The following is a 19,097-nucleotide window of genomic DNA, read 5'->3' on the forward strand; positions in this document are numbered from 1 at the left end:
TGTCTTGCTGTACCTTAGAAATACATATATTGAAGACTACTGTATTTCTTGTCACCTTTCTAAACATAATAAACAGTTGAATGGTTATGTAGAACTCTTAGGAAAACTTGAACTTAAATAGACTGGCATACCAAATGATAGATGTATTTACCTTTTAATAGATTAGTTGTTCACTTTTAATTTATCAACCACCACTTATTTCAAAGATTTTCAGATTATTGACAGTCTATCAGAATTTTCTACTGCATAGTACAGATAGAAAGAAAAATACACCTGAAACCATTTCTCTCTAGGATATTTTCCCCCAGTGTCTGTTTACTATAGCACACACTCATTATTTGTAACTAGTGTGTATCCAGCACGAGACCTCAGAGACCATATATAGATTGCTGAATTAGAAATACTTTTTTTAATTATTTCAAGTATTGTTATTTAATTAGTTTTAAATTATGTGTACTCCTTTCATTATTTTATGCTGGTGTCTGTTGCGCAGTCTTCTACAGCAAACCATTGGAAGTCTTGTTTTTTTCTAGACTGTTTTTGTTCTTAGGGGTTTTTTTGTGCAGTACCTTTAATGATAACTTATAATTCTTTAAGTACAAAAATTGGTGAAGGCTCCTCAGCAGTACTAGAAACAGACTCAGTTGGCTCCAAACCGCTTTCCTCTTCAATTTCTTGAACATTGTATACAAACAATACCTGTGAGACTGGAAAATCAAATCATGAAGCTTATACACATTTTTCCAGAACAAATTTTTCCCAACTAAGATAAGTACAGGCACCTACTATCTGAGTATTTGTTGTGTGCAGCAACTTTGCCATCCTTGTTGGTCTAAACCAAGAGAACTTAGTCTAAACCAAGAACCATGTGTCATTTTATGTGTCATTCTGTATCATCACACTGTATGTGTCATATGTGTCATTATACACCATAAGTATCATTGAACTTATTTATTGAACTTCAGATCCTCCAGACCAGAATAACCTACAGCTATGTAGGCAATTTGCTTTTCTAGAGTGAACTCTTAATACAATACATGTTTAAACAGCACTGCCATTGAATTAAGTGTCACAGACCTGACCAGCTTTTCCCATATTCCTTATGCTTCTTCCTTAATGGAGTTAGGCAAATAAGTGGGGTCATCCCTTCTGCTCAGCTTATTGCCTTGTTTCAGGTCAGGGGGATGAGTAAAGCCAAGGTGTGCAAGGCAAACTCCCAACACCACACTCTGAAGTTGATACCTTACAACCAGACAAAATCCTAGCAGTAAATCCTAGCAATATGCAGGTACAGTGAACAAAACAAAACATCACAGCAACAATTAGGCAGTGTAAACTCTTTAATCTCTGGGTCAGAGCATTTGCTTTCCCTATTTTAAGGGTTTCGTAGGTTCCTGCTTTGATTTATTTACTACCTTTCTAGAAGTGGGTCAATAAAAGTGGCTTTATAAACATTCAACACCTACTCTCAGCAGTCTTAGTTGTCAGTATCAGTTGTCTACACCATGTACAATCAAACATTTTTGCCTAGGGAACTTCAAAACTGTGTGGTTTTCAGTCAGTGCGTTTTTCACTGTGGCTTTGTAAATAACTGTAACATGGATACCTCTTCTCTAGGTGTTTTATCTTTTTTTTTTTTTCCCTAGAAAATCAGTATTTATAGTCCAGGTCTGTGAAAATCCCCCCCAGATATCAGGTGTAAGTATTGGTTCAGATTTAAGTCATGAACTTTCTTTTTTTAAGATCAGTTAGATATATTATCCAACAAGGACTTCAGCTGTAATTCTACAGTCACAGTACAAATATTTCTCAGAGGGATATATTGGTTATACCTTGAAAGAAAGTCACTACCACCTTCCCACATGCTCATCATCTATTCATGTGCTGTTATGATTGCAACAAATGAGATATACAAGTTTTCAAATAGTAGTAAAAGAGACAAAAGTAATTGGGTGCTTTTGAACAAAGTGTTGAATCTTACTACATAAATGAACAGAATCATTTACATACACAGCACTGCTTGTGCTGTATACTTCACTATACACCAATAACATAGACCTATCCATCACCATGAAAAATAGAGAAATTTTAAGGGCTATTGAACTTTTGTATGCTATCACATTTACATCCTGCATAGGTGCTTCTCTAATTACCACACACTGATAACATTCTCAGTATTTAGTGATCACCATCCAAATTTCTAGTCCAGTTGTGATGATGATGCACTATTTATACAAGGTTAGCAACAGGAAAACAAGCCAGGTCAGAGCCTCATTTCTCATATACTCTTAGTTACTTTACATTTTCCCTCCCATTCAGCTAGCTACATTGTCTGGTTTTGTGTATGTATCATCTCTGTTCTCTCTCCCACTCTTCAGATATCTCTCCTGAGCCAGATGGGTGTACCCTCCATGGGTGTACTTTATATTCATTAATACATTGTTGTGTGGTGTGGTTAATTTGATCCAAACCTTAAGGTTTTTTATTTAATCAGACTGAAGAATTTGGATCAAGCAAGTATTGAAACACACCCACTTACCTTACTGAGCATCCCAGTGAGCATCTGTATCCTGCTGAGAGAAGTCCTGGTACTTCCTGCTTTTAGCTTTCCTGAGTGGTTTGCACGATGACCCACGTGGGCCTCGGCAGGAGAGGGGAGCAGAGTCTAACTCTTTTAACACTCTAAAAGTTGTTGCTCCCTTAATTTATGATGATCCTCTGGAATTCAGTAAGACACCAGTCAGTTTGAATACAGACATTGGAATCCCATACTGTGCTACTAGTGAGCTTGCTTTCAAGGTGCTGTAAAGCAGAACATGGCAAGTAATTACACTATTAAATAGAGTAACTTGCTTTAACTATAGTTGAATTACTAGAACTTTTTTTTAATGTATTGTTTTAAAAACTTTCACTCATACATCCATTTCTCCTTTCCTTCTTGTCTCAAAAAGGACTTATGCAGACTTTCCAAGTTTAAAATTTTATTTGCCCTCTGTAAAAGCTCAGATAATTTTCAATGATAACTGTCACAGGTTTATTGCTCAAGTAATCTCTGAAGTCATTTTTGCTGTCCCAGTGCAAGGGATAGCAAATGAACTAAGGGACACCTACCACCTGATACCATGACTCAGACTAGCTTTTAGAGTAAATTCTGTGTATAGTCCTCAGATGGCAGAATGCCTGATGAAGTCCCACTTATTTGCCCATCTATATGCCCACAGGCACCGTATACATGTATTTCAGAGACCTTTCAGCAAGCCTACTCAATAAAATTTCAGTCCATTCCAAGTTTATAAGGGTTCAATCAGGCAGATGTTAATCAGTGAACTATGCATAAAAAAAGGAGCAGCCATTTCCACCGTCTCCAAGATACTTGCCATAGAATCTATTATTCCAGTACCACAATTGAAAAAGGGCTTAGGTTTCAATTGAATCTCTTTTGCAGTCTCAAAGAAATTAGGGCTCCTCTAGGCTGATACTTACTCTAATGAGCCTGAATACTGTGAAACTCTCCCTTTCCATCCCCAAAAAGGCTTCTCTGACCATAAACAAGACTGTATCTCTGGAGGATTTCCTATGCTCTATTGATCTAAAGGTATGCTTTATAGTCTCTCAAGAATGGTTATTTGTCTTTATATCAAGTTCAGAACCAGTAAAATTGCCCCAGACAATTTTATTAAGCTGATAAAGAACTGCTCATTTTAGGAAGAGAGAAGGACTTTTGCTTTGTTGGCCAGTTAATCAGAAGCTTTTTATTTATTACCTGTGAAAATTCTTCTTTTTCAGAAATCAGAAAGAATTTCAGAAATCAGAAAGAATTTCAGACAATCTGAAAGTTACTTTGCTTTCTGGAATGTCTAAAACAAAAGAATTCAAAGAGTCCTTTCCATATAGGCTTTTATATTTTATTTTTTAAAAATCCATTGTGTTTGATAATGTGGATTCCACTCACATAAATGTCAGTGGAAAACGTGTTATTAACTTTATTAGAACTCAAGAAAGCCACAATTCTGGTGAGGGTTTTGAAAGGACTTTGATTTCTGAACACTTCCATAGTTCAATTCTTTGGAAGCAGACAGGTATATTCTGGAGTTACATGCCACCTGTATGTACATACATAGAAATCCAAGCTGACTGGAGTTTATCTATGCTAGATAGTACCCATAAAATGAAGGGAGTGATGCTTCAACAAGTATGCAATCTAAATTAGTCAGGTAAAGGAAAAGAATAGAGAGAGAAGGAGTAGGACATGAAGATTACACAAGGACAATAGAAGCCAGGGAAACACAATTCTCTTGCAAGTGTAACTAAAGATTATCTCTCACTTCCTCACTGGAGGTGATAGAGGTACTGACAGGTATTACTAAGACATTCAAAACAAGTGGCATGCAACTGTAAGTGAAGACTTAGTTTGCCTAAAGTTTCATGTAGTTTTCTTACTTGCTGCAATGTTGAAAGTGCACTCAAGATGTTTTTCCACTGAAAAAGGTAATATATGGAGCAGAACTCCAAAAACACCATGAAAAGATTCATGTCTGTCAGTGTATCTAAAATGCATGTATGTGAAATCTACTAAGTTGATAGGTTTGATAGATATTGTCACTATTTGCATGATAGAACAAATATTCTATTAAGGATGAACTGATGTAATCCTGGTAGGATCTAAGTTACTGAAGAATAGAGGTAAACATATTAATATATAAGAGATGGAAAGAAAGAAAAATTCGTTGGGAATAGGGGCAATTGAAAAAAGAAAGTAGTAGAATAGTCCAAATTGCATCTGTATATGCCAGCATATTGTTATGCCCATCATAAAAATTAAGGAAAAAAGAAAGTTCATTACAACAGAGAAATTGTCCTTAATTTCTTCACCATCCTCTCCTTGTGGCTGACAGGACTTCCTTTAGGGATGAAGAAGAATAGATGGTGTTAAATTCATGAGTCCCAACTTATGATAATTCTAGTTCATTCAAAATATTATTTTTTTCTGGCATGTCTAAACAGAGATGCTTCTTTCTTATAGGTTTTTAGGAATTTTGGTGCTTTAAAAAAAAAATTAAAAGCTTATCAAAATCATATGGTTAATTAAAAAAATTTGGAAAATGCTTGAATATGATTTTGATTTCTGTGTTAACTTTTCTTTTGAATAAAGCTGCTTTTAAATAATGTTCCAAGTATGACTAGTGTTTGTTTTTTGGTATCAAAGTGATTTCCTTTGTTTACTGGTTTACAAATACTTCAGTTCTCTTAGTTATTTTCACAGTCCCTTTCAGCAGCCAGTCTTTCAAGGAAAAGCTGAGGATCCAACCAGTGGGACACCAGCATCACTGCATACCAGTGCCAGAAAACATTCAGAGACTCGGTGGAGAAATGGAATTGCTTACTGCAGGTGGTTTGATCATGCGGTATTAAGAGTTTAAATCACTAAAGGGCAAAACACAATTTATACAACCTTTCTCTGTGTGTCTGTGAAGGCAACAGGACTGCCAAATGCTGAGAAAAGTGAGCAGCTCTATATTTTAATGACCATCTGAGGTCTCCAGTTAATTCCCCAAGTTTTTAGAGAACCATGAGATCTTTGGCACTCCACTGAAAAAAAAAATATTGCCTTTGAATTATTTTATAAGACTTTCCTTGATCATGGGCTAGAAAATGCAGTTTTTCTTTGTTATCTAGGTTTCATTTTTCCCTTGTTTTCATTATCTCCACAAGTTGATGAGTTTTGCTGGTGACATTCCTTTTTTCTCTTGTGAGAAAAGGACCTGTAAACTGGTTTTGTTTGCTTTGATTCAAGAAACACTGTTGTCTTTCTCTTGACGTGATATAGCATTGCCATCTATTTGACCCAACTAAATTAAAAAACCCATTAATCTACAAAGGAAATTTAGCAGGGTTTCAGGACACTTGGCACAGAAGAAGATTAAGCTGCACTTTAAATTTGGAGTTTTACAGATATACTATTCAAAACACAATAAAAAACATGACGTAAACTCAGGAGGGATAAAATACTGGTCTCAGCTCTAGGTTTCTCAAGCCAGAGTACCAGGGTGGTGGTGGCTGACAATTTCTATAAGAGTTAAAGGATTCCATCACTCTCATTGTATCTTACCAGACAGAAACAAGGAAAGCTTTATACCACAAGAGTTTTAGGACTTCTGCTTAAAGAGTACAAATAGAAACACTACAAATTAGGTAGCAAAGCTTGACTAAAGATGACTTCTGGTTGAAGGATGCTGCAGGCCATGATTGGTTAGCTTTGTTCTTGGGCCACGTTTGATGTTACTTGTCAAGTCTCAGACACAGAGAACTAGGGAGGAGAAGAAGACAGAGAGAGAGCTGCAATTAAAAATAGGCATTTTCTAAACTGCAGACTTGAATTTTTATAGCAGGTATATTCCTCAGTTCAGACCTTTCCCAGGGTGAAAGGAATTGGTTATCTCTCATACAATTTAGCCTATGTCAGGAGGGCTATTTTAACTGCAAAGAGAAATATGTGAAACTGTCAGCCACAGACCTTTAATTCCCAGGCTTATTTTTGTAAACAATGATGCCATATTTTTACGGCACACTCCCTTTCACAGAGATATAAAGATCAAACATGAATGTTTCATTTTCCGTAACTCTTCCACACAAACATAGCTCTTCTAGAAAAATAATAATAAAAACCCCAAAGAGGTAAACAACATTCACAGAGGGAATATAGTTTAAGTAATTCACACAGTATACAAACATGTAATGGTACAAAACCTGCAACATGAGTTTTTTGTTACATTTTAACAGTGTTTCCTCAAATCTTCAAAGCTTGCTTGATGGTTTGCTGAAGTAATTGAACCACTCTTGAGTTGCTTTATATAGGACATCTTATCTTTCTTTCATTACCCAGTCCGTGGCTTCTTTTCTATTCCCATGAAATCCATGTACACACTTTAGAAGCCCTCCTGAACAAGCTTGCTTCTAACTTTCACAGAGCCCTTAGCACAATTTGAATACGAAAGAGATACTGAATAAAAAGCTTTAATCTCTTGTCTGCTATTCTTCTTTCTTGCCTCTTCATCTCCCCCCAACCTCCTCTGCCCTCCTCCCCCTTCTTCCAAGAGCTTTTCTGTGTTAGTAAAGTGAACACTTTCTGTTTTAAGTGTAATGCTGCAGAAGATGCATTGGGAGAGTGAAACCAAAAGCCTGGCCTGTGAAGCCTCTTTGCCACAATTTAGCAATAATTGTGCTGCATTTACTTGCTCTTGAGCTTTTTGCAGGTAAAAGATTAGTAAAGAGCTCTCCTAAACAAAATCACTCAATCAGTAGCAAGCATAGGTAGTATCAAATGTGCCCTCTACCTCAAATACTGTGGGGCTCTTTCTTCTGATACCTCTTCCCTCAGTTAACTGGAACTGCTTTGAAAGGGCTTTCTGTTCTCTGCTCTCTTGTCAATTTGAATGCCAGGAAATGAGCCCCCTTTGTGAGATTAATTAATAGCAGGAGCTGATCGGCCCAAGCCCAATTGCCACGCAACAGAGCTGTAATTGCTACTTTGTGGAAAGGAAAGAAAAAGTTTTGGTTGCAGTTTAAGAAGAGGGTTTAAGGAAAGTTCTTTGAACTAGAGGTCTCAGTGCACTGGATTAAGGCAAGAAGCAAGGAGGCCTTTGAAGTTTGTTAAGAGGTTTTGGAGGAGAAAAAAGTTGGGTGGCAAATGGGAGCTGGCAACATCAAAAGCATTTAACACCATTCCTCACCTGCTTGTATTCAGAGCAGGGACCACAGGCTGGAAGCATCATTTGCTTGCAGTTTAAATGGTCACTTTGGGGCTCTATTTGTTTTGATCGGAAACTGTACCATGTATACATCACTATATGTATACGGCTTGTTACACCTGGATGTACAAAAGCTTCATGTACCCTGTTACATGAACATGCATATGCATTACATGTAGATGTATCCACAATCATGGAGTTCAGGGTAATAATTGACATCTGTCAGTTTTCTTCCTACCACATCTCTAATTGCTACTTTGTTTATTATTTGTGCATTGACATACTAGTAGTCACGGATTACTGATATTGCTGGTCACTCGTTTGATTAAAAGACTTAGTAGATGCAGGTTTTTCTAAATTATTCCAAGCATTACAAACACATATATTAGGCAATATTTCAAAAGTTAAGGTCATCTTCGGACAAAATTTGACCAACGGAGAGTGGACAAAAGTACCTTGCAAATGCCAAGGCCAAAAGCAGGCATGGCAGAAATCTCTTCATGAGCTGGAAATACAAACTCTGTGACAAATTAACATCCCTTAATCTTTTTAACATGTAATGGCAAGGGTGAGACTTCATAAGCAGAACACAGCTCTGAGTCCAGCAGGGCAAAGATCCTGGAAAACTGCCCTTATGGAGGCTGGAGGATTACCTTAGAGCCAGGGGATCCTTAAGTGCAGCAGAGCCAAGAATCTGGTTTGACTCCACCACACTGCAGACTCCATGACCAGAGCCCATAATATGCTGGTAACACTCTCAGTGGCCCAAAACTACCTTGGAGGATGCTACATGCCATTGGAGCTTAGAGCAGCCTTGAGGTGTTATGAATCACACAGATGAGCCACTGTCAGCCCTGAAATGCAGACAGGGCAAAGGTGGGGAAAATCTGCTTTTCTGCATTTCCTCTGCATTTGCCATTTAGATCACCACAATCCACAGGTCAAATTCACATCTTGTGTCATCTGAATATAGCCAGGGCCTTCTGGAGGATGAATTTGGCCCTGTATCTATATTCTCTTAGTAATAGGACAGGGCTGCAAATTAGGCCACACAGGTCTTATCACAAGCTTGGTGAAGTTCTTTAAACCATTTCTTTTTAGAGGATGGTAACAGTTTTTTTGGTTTTTTTTTTTTTTTTTTTTTTTTTATTTTTTGCTTTCTATTTCTACAGAAGCCAGTAGAAAGGACTTCTACCACTGAAATGGTGTTTCTAGTCTATGCAATCCTCTCAACAAGTAGGTCTTTATACTGTTAATTTGGGTGGTGGAATGAAATTTCAGAGTGGTATCAGTTTGAAAATCATTCAGGTCTCATCTACCTTCCTTACAGTTTAGGAATAATAAGGAAAAAGGGGTTCATTGCGTTCAAAAAATTCCCAGGGTCTGCAGTTCTGTATATTTTTCCCTTTTCAAACTTGCATATAATAATAAAACAGAAAACTAAATGTGCCTTCAATTAAATGTCAGTAGGTATTTGAACTCTGTCTACACCTCTCAGTCCAACCATTTGAGATGGTATTTGATCAGCAATTTTTCTTCTCGCACCTTCCAGTTCACTGCAGTACTTTAAAAGGTACAGTTAAAAGATAATGTGAAATAAAGGCTTGCTGAAACAAAAATCCAGAGAGAAAAACATTTTAATTATGAGGGCTTTAGTAAGATTACAAATGAAATCTTGAAAAAACAAAAACAAAACAACAACAACAATAACAACAAAAAAACCAAATCAAAAAACCGAAACTAAACAACAACTGTAAGAAAAAGCCCCAAATCAGCAACAAAAAAGACAAGCCATTTTAGGCAGGATTCTTCTCTCCTAAGCCTTTGCCTTCTCCAGTCTCAACTGGACTCCTTCTGCCTCTGAAGCACAAATCTGCCCCTCTAAGACAGGTGGGACGATTTGCATGGCTGTCTCATTCCAGCGTCTATAGAGGCAGCCTGTCCACCTGACTTAAGGGAGCACGTCTTGAAGCAGTTAGGCTGGACAGTGGAAAGCCTTCACATCATGGTTAAGACAGAGTTTTCCAAATACTGACTGATGCACTGGAAAGAGGCATTCTGTGATTTGTGTTCATTATTGGCCAATACATTTTAGTTTATTTTTTTAACTGTTTAGAAGAACACCCTAGAATCAGATGCAGCATAAACAGTATCACCAGACAGAGCACAGTAGACCATGTCCTTCATGTTGTGGTTAATTTCCAATGGATCCAGGCATCAGTCTGTCTGTCTGTCTGTCTATCTATCTATCTATCATTTTTTACATCAAAGTACTTCACAAATTAGGGAAGCCCTCTTGAGCAGCAATGATAATCATCCTATCTTAAGCTCATGGTAATTGTCCCATTTTAAACTCCAAAATATTTATGGCAGGTAGTTGAGTGATTCTACATCATCTCTTCTCCACTTGCATTTTCCTATTTTATCATTGCACTTCCCACTGTCCTGCCATCCTCTCCCCAGAGTTATTAGAATCTTCATCTTCTCTATAAGTTTATCTCCTTATACATCACATCAGAAGACAGTTTCTTTCTCATATAATAACCAAGAAGGAAACAAATATAAAAATTAAAGGAAAAACACTAATTCTGAGGCTGACTGGATGAGCTGTATTAAGCATATATAATATTTTGGAGAATATTATACCATTGACTTGTAAATTTATTTGTTGAACTCATTTTAAGCCATCTTTCATCTCATATTTCATCATCTCATCTACTAGAGGGTGACTTACTTGGAAGCCAAGAGTTGAAAACAATTTGCAATTCTGACTATTCTAGGAGATCATAGGGAGGCCAGAAACAAATGCAAGTTTTCAAGAGGCACCAGTTTTTACCTTATGACACATAAAATTCTCAAAATTCACTATCCCATGGTCATATTGCACATCATAGCAAATTTTACTTACCTTAGGCAAAGCAGTGATGTAGATCTTTATTTAAACACACAAATTAATCCACAAAATGTGAAAGTGAAAAGATGCCCCATCCCTGATTCACAAAATATCTACAAGATACCCAAGCCCATCCATATATCATTGTTTTTCAGTAAGGTTTTCTATAATTACATCTGTTAACAAATGTAGCAAATTCAATTAAAATTTAACTGACAGTGCATGGAAGCAAAACAGGTTCACTTCTATTATGTCAAACACCTTATTTTATGCCATGCATGTTAAGGTTTACCACTCCTTAAGGCTTGCAACTGCAACATTTTAACTGATATCTGGAGGCTTGTAATTGTATGTGTGCACATCAATTATGGATTGGATTCAGCATTTTCAGATAACTTCACCAATCACAAAGAGAGCTCAGAGGTCTCCTGGCATTTTCAGAGCAGTTTGATTACAGGTGTAATACATACAGCCTTGTTAGCTCTCAGTGATGAGGGATTCCCTTCCCTTCTGGGTTCTAGCTGAGGCACTGACCATTGCTTTTCACTAACAATTTCTTTCTGCTCCCAAGAGATGTTTTAATGAGCCCCTCCGACATGGCCAAAGGCAAGAAATGTTCTCTGGGCCAGTGAGGTGAAGAGCCAAAGCTTAGCCTACTAGGCAAGCAATAATTAATAAGGCTTTTTTGATTCATCTCAATTCATTAACAAAGTTAGTTTTTAAAATTATTATTATTACTGCTAAGCAACACGACGTTAAGTCTGTCACATTACTCACAAGTATTGAATGAAAAACTCGTGCCAAGGTACGCAAAAAAATTTAATTTATGACAAAAATAAATGAATTTGGAATACTAATTGGGAGAAAGCAACTGACAAAGTGAAAGATTGATTTTAGGGGAAATGGAGAAATCTGTTTTCTGTTTATTTTAAGGACAGGGAAAGAATTCTGATTAGAAATGTATAGCCAGCTAGGTTAGTAGAGGTTTTTAGATTTGTCTGAAATTTTCCTAAAATTCAAGGCTATATGTTAATCAGGCAGAGTGACTGTGGGGCTGTGGTCTGTTTGGATTAATGGCAATAGCTCACTGAGCCCTCAGACTCTGTTGCCCCAAGACAAACGGTTTGTCAGGTTATAAGCATTTCTTCTTTCCAGTTAATATCTTTCCTTGCTTCTTTCCAGCTTAATATCAAGGATAACTGATTTACAAAGGACCAAACTTCTGCTGGAATAATCTAAACAAACTGCTAAGAGCTGTTTAAGGGATCCTTCAAATTTTTGTTTTCATAAGTCAGGATCTTGAGAGAGACAACCAGCTTTGATAAGTTGTTTGGCATTTTGCTTCCTTCCTCCTTTCCCTACATTGAAAAAAAAAAAAAAAACCAAAAAAAAAAAATTGCCAGGAAGAAGAGTAATAAGAAATATTAGTTAAAAACAGGGTGCATCAAAACTGGAGCTCTTTAGAGATATGGAGGGGGCATCAATCACTTCTGTGGGCCCATTAAGCTGTTACATATTATAGCCATCTCAGTTTAAGTGGTGTAAGGCTCATCTCATTTGCATTTGTTGTGTTACAATCTTGCTTCAGGCCTGTCTCCACAGTGAATAAGGTGGCTGTGCAAGGCAGCTTGTGGCTGGCATAAAGGATATGTCAGAGTCAAGCTGCTTCACTAATCAGCTTTGCTGGGGCAGATACATGATAGTCTATGTGAAGAAATTTAGATAATAGTATACAGCATCCACTGGAACTGTATATAGGGTTTTAGACTAACTTCTAATCCTTCATGGAAAATTTGTAAATACTGCAGTGATGTTCTAGTGACCTCTAAAGGCAGCTGGTTCTCGCTGTGTAGCACTTTTTGTTAAACCTCCCGCTTTGTAAGGCACATAATGCTAATGTTCCTAAAGGCTCTACGCGGAGAATTTCCCCAGAAATATGATTTCTCCATTAAAACTTCCACGTTTCATTGCCACCTTCCCACTCCTCCCCATTGTCCTCAGGAGCTGCGGGTGAATCCCGCACCGCAGTCCTCCGGCCTGCCTGGATCCCCTCCTCCCCTCAGCCCCTCGCCCTCCTGCCTTGCTCTCCCCCCGTTTCGGTCACGCTGCCGCCGGAGCGGGGCCAGCCCGGGCTGTGGAGACCGGCCGGGGCTGTGGAGACCGGCCGGGGCTGTGGAGACCGGTCGGGGCTGTGAGGACCGGCCGGGGCTGTGGGCCCCGCTAGGGCTGTGAGGACCGGCCGGGGCTGTGGAGACCGGCCGGGGCTGTGAGGACCGGCCGGGGCTGTGAGGACCGGCCGGGGCTGTGGAGACCGGCCGGGGCTGTGGAGACCGGCCGGGGCTGTGGGCCCCGCCAGGGCTGTGAGGACCGGCCGGGGCTGTGGAGACCGGCCGGGGCTGTGGGCCCCGCCAGGGCTGTGAGGACCGGCCGGGGCTGTGGGCCCCGCCAGGGCTGTGGCGCCCGGCCCGGGCTGCGGGCCCCAGCCCACAGCAGCCACCGCCAGCGTGACCCTCCGCGGGGCTCGCCAGTGCTAGCCGTCATCTCGTGCTGTGGTCTCGCCTTCCGTTCCTCCTCTAAACAACTTGGCATCATCATCAACTTTCCTGCATCCAGCAGGTCAGGCCAGGGGCTTTATTAACATAGAATAGCAGTACCTCGCCACAGACCAGCCAGCATGGGTGCTGCTCCGAGTCGAGTGTGACTGCACTGTTAAGCTGGCTAAAAAAAAAATGTAAGTTTTTATAGACGTTACTCTTCTGTTTCATATTTTCTATTCCTTTTTTTTCCCCTTTGGTGATTTTAAAATTACATTTATAAGAGAAAATTTTAAAAGTAAATAAATAAAAGGAACAAGAGAAGGCTAGAGTTGAGATTCAATTGCTGCCCTCCCTCAACTCTTTCCGGCACAGCGTTTCCAACTCTCTGTAGCACTGCATTCTTCCCACTGTCATTCCCCTTGGAGCTCAGCTAGCAGGTCTAGCGGCCCATTTTCTTCAGTGTCAGTTTGCAAAGACGGCCAGATCACACAGATCAACCTCGCCTTGTCTGGGCAGGTCTCTCCTGCCATGCACCTCTCCTGCGTGTTCAACCCCTCCACTCAGCAGCTCTGATGGTGAGCGTAAGACGCCGTGCTTTGTTTGCTTTAGTCATGATGAAACAATTAAGCTGGACATTTGCGTCCATTTGCACAATGGTGCGCACACACACAACATGTTTAACAGTAGATGATAAATAAAAAGCTATAAAGTGTTTTAAATGCAGGTGAATTCTCTGAAATAATAGGTCTGTAATGTCTTTTCTTGCTCCCTTTTTTAAAACAACCTCCTCCTCTTCCTCACAACCACCAAGACTCCCCACCATACACACACACACACACACACACACACACACGGAGACACACACACTCACGGAGACACACACACACACACACACACACACACACGATGAAAGACCTATAAAGTTGAATAGTTCGGAGATTATAACTCTAATGGTAAAGGTCCCAGCGTACGTATACCACCCTGCCTCTGGCAGTAATCCTGGCTTTGGGGATCTGAAATTTCCTAAAGATGTATTAGTGTCTTATACACATGTGCTCTTGTGCACTCATAATCCTTTTCACTAGCTTCTTAGCTGCATGCTTTGTATTTAAATTTTCCTTCTGACCAAGTAAATCCCTTTGGATGAAGTGACAGGAGCTTTTCAGCACCCATAGCTGGGTGACAGCTGGTGTAGAGGCTCTGAAAGACTGCAAAGTGTTCCTTACTAGCTTTCTTCAGGACCAGTGTCAGCCACCAGCTGAGCGATTTGTTAGCTCCCCTTTGGGCATCAGTCAGCTGAAGAGGCTCACATTAAAGGCTAAAGTAATACAATAGATATTAATATAAAAAAAAAAAAACACCAATATCTGGTTTTACTGTGCTTTTAATTAGGTGCTTATTCATTATATGTGAATACAGCACATTTTCATTAATTCAGGAAACCCTTTATTAATACTGTATGATGTATGCCTGCCTCAGAAATACGCTGTTAAAACTTTGTCTTAAAAGACATAATTGTCAGAAGCTTTTCTAGGAGCAGCACAGCAGTTGAAGCAGTTTACTTACAGATCACAGAACAGGATGTTTGTATTTATTTTCCCTCAAGTAAAGTTTCCCTGAAAATGTCCGATGTGTAATATATTCTGTTATTTAATTCTAGATTTGAAGGTTTGCTTCTCAGGGGTTCTGGCAAGTTTTTGCTATTGGAATTAGTAATGAGGGGCTCTGGAACTGTGGAAGTAAATCGTGCAGCGTAATCAGGTTGTTAAAGGAAAAGCAATCCAAAAATGGGACTGTTTCAGAGCCAAACTTGGGCTGGATATAGCAATGCAGGATGCTGCCTGCACAGAATTTTCTAAGGGGATGCAGGTATAAAGGCAGGGGAGAAATTCTCTATCATTTCTCCAAGTAAAGCAAAGATTAATTTAAAAGAAGTCAATTTTTAAACACAGTGGCTTGTTAGATAAAATTTTTAATTATTTATTGATCTCTAAGGAGATTGAAGTACTGAGCTAGGTAAAACTCCCACAGCATTCAAGTTGTTTTGCTTGACTAAGGACTGTTGGCTTAGACCAAAGACTTATGAGAATTGCTTTACAAAAATAGTAATTAATATTCAAAACTTTGTTACTATGTCACCCACACACATATTTGTGAAAAGAATCTCAACTTTAAATAATAATCCAGACCTGTGGTAATCAAACATGTAGAAGTATTTTAATTGTATTATTTTATATCATTTATGTTGTAATAATAAAATTCTCATTTACAAACTGAGATATAGGAAATTGTGAAGTTTCTTTCTCTGGGCTGGTATGTTTTAATAAAGCTGGGATGTGTGTAAGAGTGCTTCTTTTTTTTATTTTTTTCCTTGTTCTAGAAATGATTGGGGGTCCTAAATGAATAAATAAAAATTCCAAAAAGAAATGAATTCCCTCAAAGCTTGGAAACATTATTATTACTAAAACAAATAGCTAAATTAAAACTACTGATATCTGAAGCAGTTCCCAATTCATATTTTGTTCCTGAATACTAAAATTAAACCAACTTTGGCTCTTTGATTCATGCTCAGTAAAAAACTTTGAAAGTAATTTCTGTAAGAATGCTCATTTTCAAAGAAATATAACAGTTTTCAATATCATGCATTTCACTCAAAGTTTCCATTTTAATCAGATCGGAAGTTTTATTGTCTGTTTTTTTTCTGTGACAGTTGCTAATTGAATAAGATCTATTTTGTAGAAATAATAAAATTTGCAAGGTGCTTCTTATCTGTGAGTGATAGATCACAGAAATGAGGAAGATTATTCAAATGAATTAAAATAAAACATTGTTTTCTGGCTCTTCTTTTTACTTTGGAAGCTTAACAAAACCAATTTACAAAGAAAAAGTGAAGGTTTTTTATTTTAAAACCTTTTAGATTTCTCTGCAGAGGCAGTTACATACATACCACAAGAATATACAATGCAGTTTCAGTAAAGAGCACTACCTTTCGTAGACCACATCACAGATGTATTTACAGTTCTCACTCCTCCTGTACCCTTTGAATGTATTCTTGCTATTCATTCTTACATCTGGATTTTGACCCTTCTTTGCATACATTTTTCGCACTTCCAAAATATACTGCTGTTGAGCCAGAAAATAAACACTAAAATCTCAAATTAAGCTTCCCCCTGGAGGAATTGTTGAGGGACCTGATCCTGCACTCGCTGAAGTCTGTGGAAGTTTTAATCACAAATCACACAAGCAAATGAGACAAGGGGCCTTATAGTCATAATACCTGGTCAGCCTTCTGAGCTGCAGAACTGAAAGCTTTCTTGTAAGTGTTGTAATTCTAGAAATCTGCTAATAATAAAAATGGAATTTGGGAAATTTTTAGTTTGAACTCAGGCATTTCACTTAGGTCATGATCCCAAGCACTTCTTCAGCATGTTTTTCCCTTATGAATTATTAATACGAGGCTTGTAATGGGCTCACAAGTCACTCCAGAGTCCTTATTAGTAAATCATGGTCACAATATCAAACTGAAAAATTCACAGGATAGTAAATATAATATTTAATGATATTTGACAGAGAAAAAATATACAATAGCAAAATATAAGAGAGTGTCTATTTCCTGTAAATATTAATTGTTGTTTTCCCTAATTGGGTTAATCAAAGTTCCTTAATATTTCAAGCTTCTTTGGTTTGTGGTTTTTGTTTTATTAGGTTTTTTTTTAATTCTTGGTTTAAGAAAATTTTTTTCTGATTATTTTATAGCAGCTTGTTTTACAGTTTACTAATTCACTCTCTATATAAAACACCATTGGTGCTGTTTTATTTTTATTTTAAATATACAGCAACTTTAAAAAAAATATAGGGCATACCTTAATGTTTGGTGTCTGTTTACATTTTCTGTAATGTAGTCATTAAGCATACAACGTAGACTTAAAGGATGTCAAAACTGACAACCACACTATGATTGATGATGCTGTGCTAGACTAATTCTTACCAGGTGTGGTGTGATGTGAATTCAAATGCAGCTCAGGGTTCTTATTTGTATTAGTAAAGTTGTGCTTTGTCAAAGTTCTGTGACTTCTTAACCCACTAAATCCATCTTCTAATCCAAGTTTTTCTTCGCCTTTTTGCTGTATACAATATTTTTCTTCCCCTTTCTCAGCAAAGCAATCCTTACGACTTCGTCTGCAGCCAGGGTTTCTTAAGACATCCAGTTTGTGCAAATTCCAGAAAATACCAAGTCTGATGAGGTTATGTTAATTAAGTGTAAAATCTACATAAAGGCTTCCTAAGTGACTTGAGCTAAGGTAGGCGAAATTATGAAGGATGAAATTCACTCCATCAGCATAAAGCATAAATAGGAAGCCTTATGTGGAGAAGCAATAAAATACAAGATCTTCAACCAGAAAAAGGGCTACAGCACGGACTTCTTTGGTCCCTACATAAATTGTCTTCATTGTCATCCCTTGTCACTTGCAGAACATGATGAGGGCAGCTTCAAGTCATTACATCTTGTTAAATGTCAGTGGTAAACATTGGGTGCTTGCACCTTTGAACAACAAATAAACATTTATGAGGTAGCAGACAGTGTTGGACCTAAACTTTTAGGCTTTTTTTTGCCTCTCTCTCCTTTCTCCCCCCTCACCCTCCTTACATTTTTGATTCAGACCTTACTGGCACATTCTAATCAGCTGGATCATTCACTGTCAAGCCAAATGTCCAGCACCTTTGGTAACACAGAACTGTGTTGACCTGGGGTGGGCAATTGAATTGTATCTTTTTGTTTTCTGGCTGAGTGATCTAGTCTGCTTAATTGTGTTTATCTTGATTTTATTTATATTTTATTAACAAATGATATTGATCTTGCAAGCAGAGCCTCAAGAAAGTAGAAAACATATAACAAAATTCTTAAGAGTCCAATTTACCTCAACAGGCAAATAATCTAAAAACTTACATAATCTGATTGAACAAATCATAACAAACCATATCAAATGCATCAAATGTTATGCTGCACGAAATGAAAGCACCTATTACCCCCCACCACTACCTCCCCCTTTCCCTCACCAAGCCCTATTTCACTCAGGTCTAATTTTAAGTGATCGCTTTCTCATGCAAATATCCATTGATTTGAATGAGATTTTGCAAGGGTAAGGGCTGAGCAAAGACTTTGGGATGTGATCTTCAGAGAAAAACCCAGCCCCTTCTTTTTATGGATACAGAGAGTCACTGTACAGGAAAGTTATTGTACTATTACTGCACAAAAGTAGTGGAAGGAGGGCCAGCATGTGGGAAGGTGACATATGCAATCAGTCTGCAAGGGTCTGACAGGCACTGCTTGCACAAGCACCAGAGTGGGGGGGGAAGGCAGAGGCTTTGAGCATCCCCTAGATTACTCAGATGCTTCTCTTCAGGATTACTTTGAAATACAATGAAGACCTCTTTATTGAAATCCACAGGCAAAGTATGGGGTAAGTGGAGAGGGCCAAATTTTAAGTTTGCTGGTAAATCATGTAGTTGCCCGTACACCAAAATATCAGAGAAAGAGCATTACTTTAATTTGTCAAAGTCCTGATAACAAGCTCTGAGGATGGGATAATAATTTTATAATTTAAACAAAAAACAAACAAAAAAAAAACCAAAAAACAAAACAAAGAAAGCTGTTTTCTTATATTTAGATAATTTTGTGTTGGTTTTTGGCTCTTTTTGATTTCAGTTGTAGTAGAGGCCTGAGGAAGTCACAGTGACCCCTGCAGGCAATAGAGTATCCTCAAGAAAGAACTCAGGAAATTAGCATTATAATTACATACATAAAACAATTTTTATACATAAGATTACCTTTTGTTGTTGTTGTTGTTGCTGCTGCTGTTGCTAAATCCCTTTTTCAGTTTCCTTTGCATTTCCAGTGTTTGGAAACACACAGGTGAA

General features: G+C 38.2%; 1 long non-coding RNA gene across 2 annotated transcripts; it reads right to left on the reverse strand.

The window, feature by feature from the left end:
- Window positions 1-2,485: 2,485 nt before the first annotated feature.
- On the reverse strand, window positions 2,486-13,700 carry LOC137468527 (uncharacterized). Of its 2 annotated transcripts, XR_010996023.1 has the most exons (4): window positions 8,524-12,721; window positions 7,731-7,893; window positions 6,110-6,307; window positions 2,486-2,718 (listed from the first exon to the last, which is right to left on the reverse strand). It is a non-coding gene; the product is annotated as an uncharacterized lncRNA (long non-coding RNA). The 2 variants fall into 2 exon arrangements; XR_010996022.1 differs by lacking the exons at window positions 7,731-7,893; window positions 8,524-12,721 and adding an exon at window positions 13,296-13,700 and having other exon boundaries at window positions 2,489-2,718.
- Between the last annotated feature and the right edge of the window lie 5,397 nt (window positions 13,701-19,097).

Source organism: Anomalospiza imberbis, chromosome 2, assembly GCF_031753505.1.
Source record: "Anomalospiza imberbis isolate Cuckoo-Finch-1a 21T00152 chromosome 2, ASM3175350v1, whole genome shotgun sequence".
NCBI lineage: Eukaryota > Metazoa > Chordata > Aves > Passeriformes > Viduidae > Anomalospiza > Anomalospiza imberbis.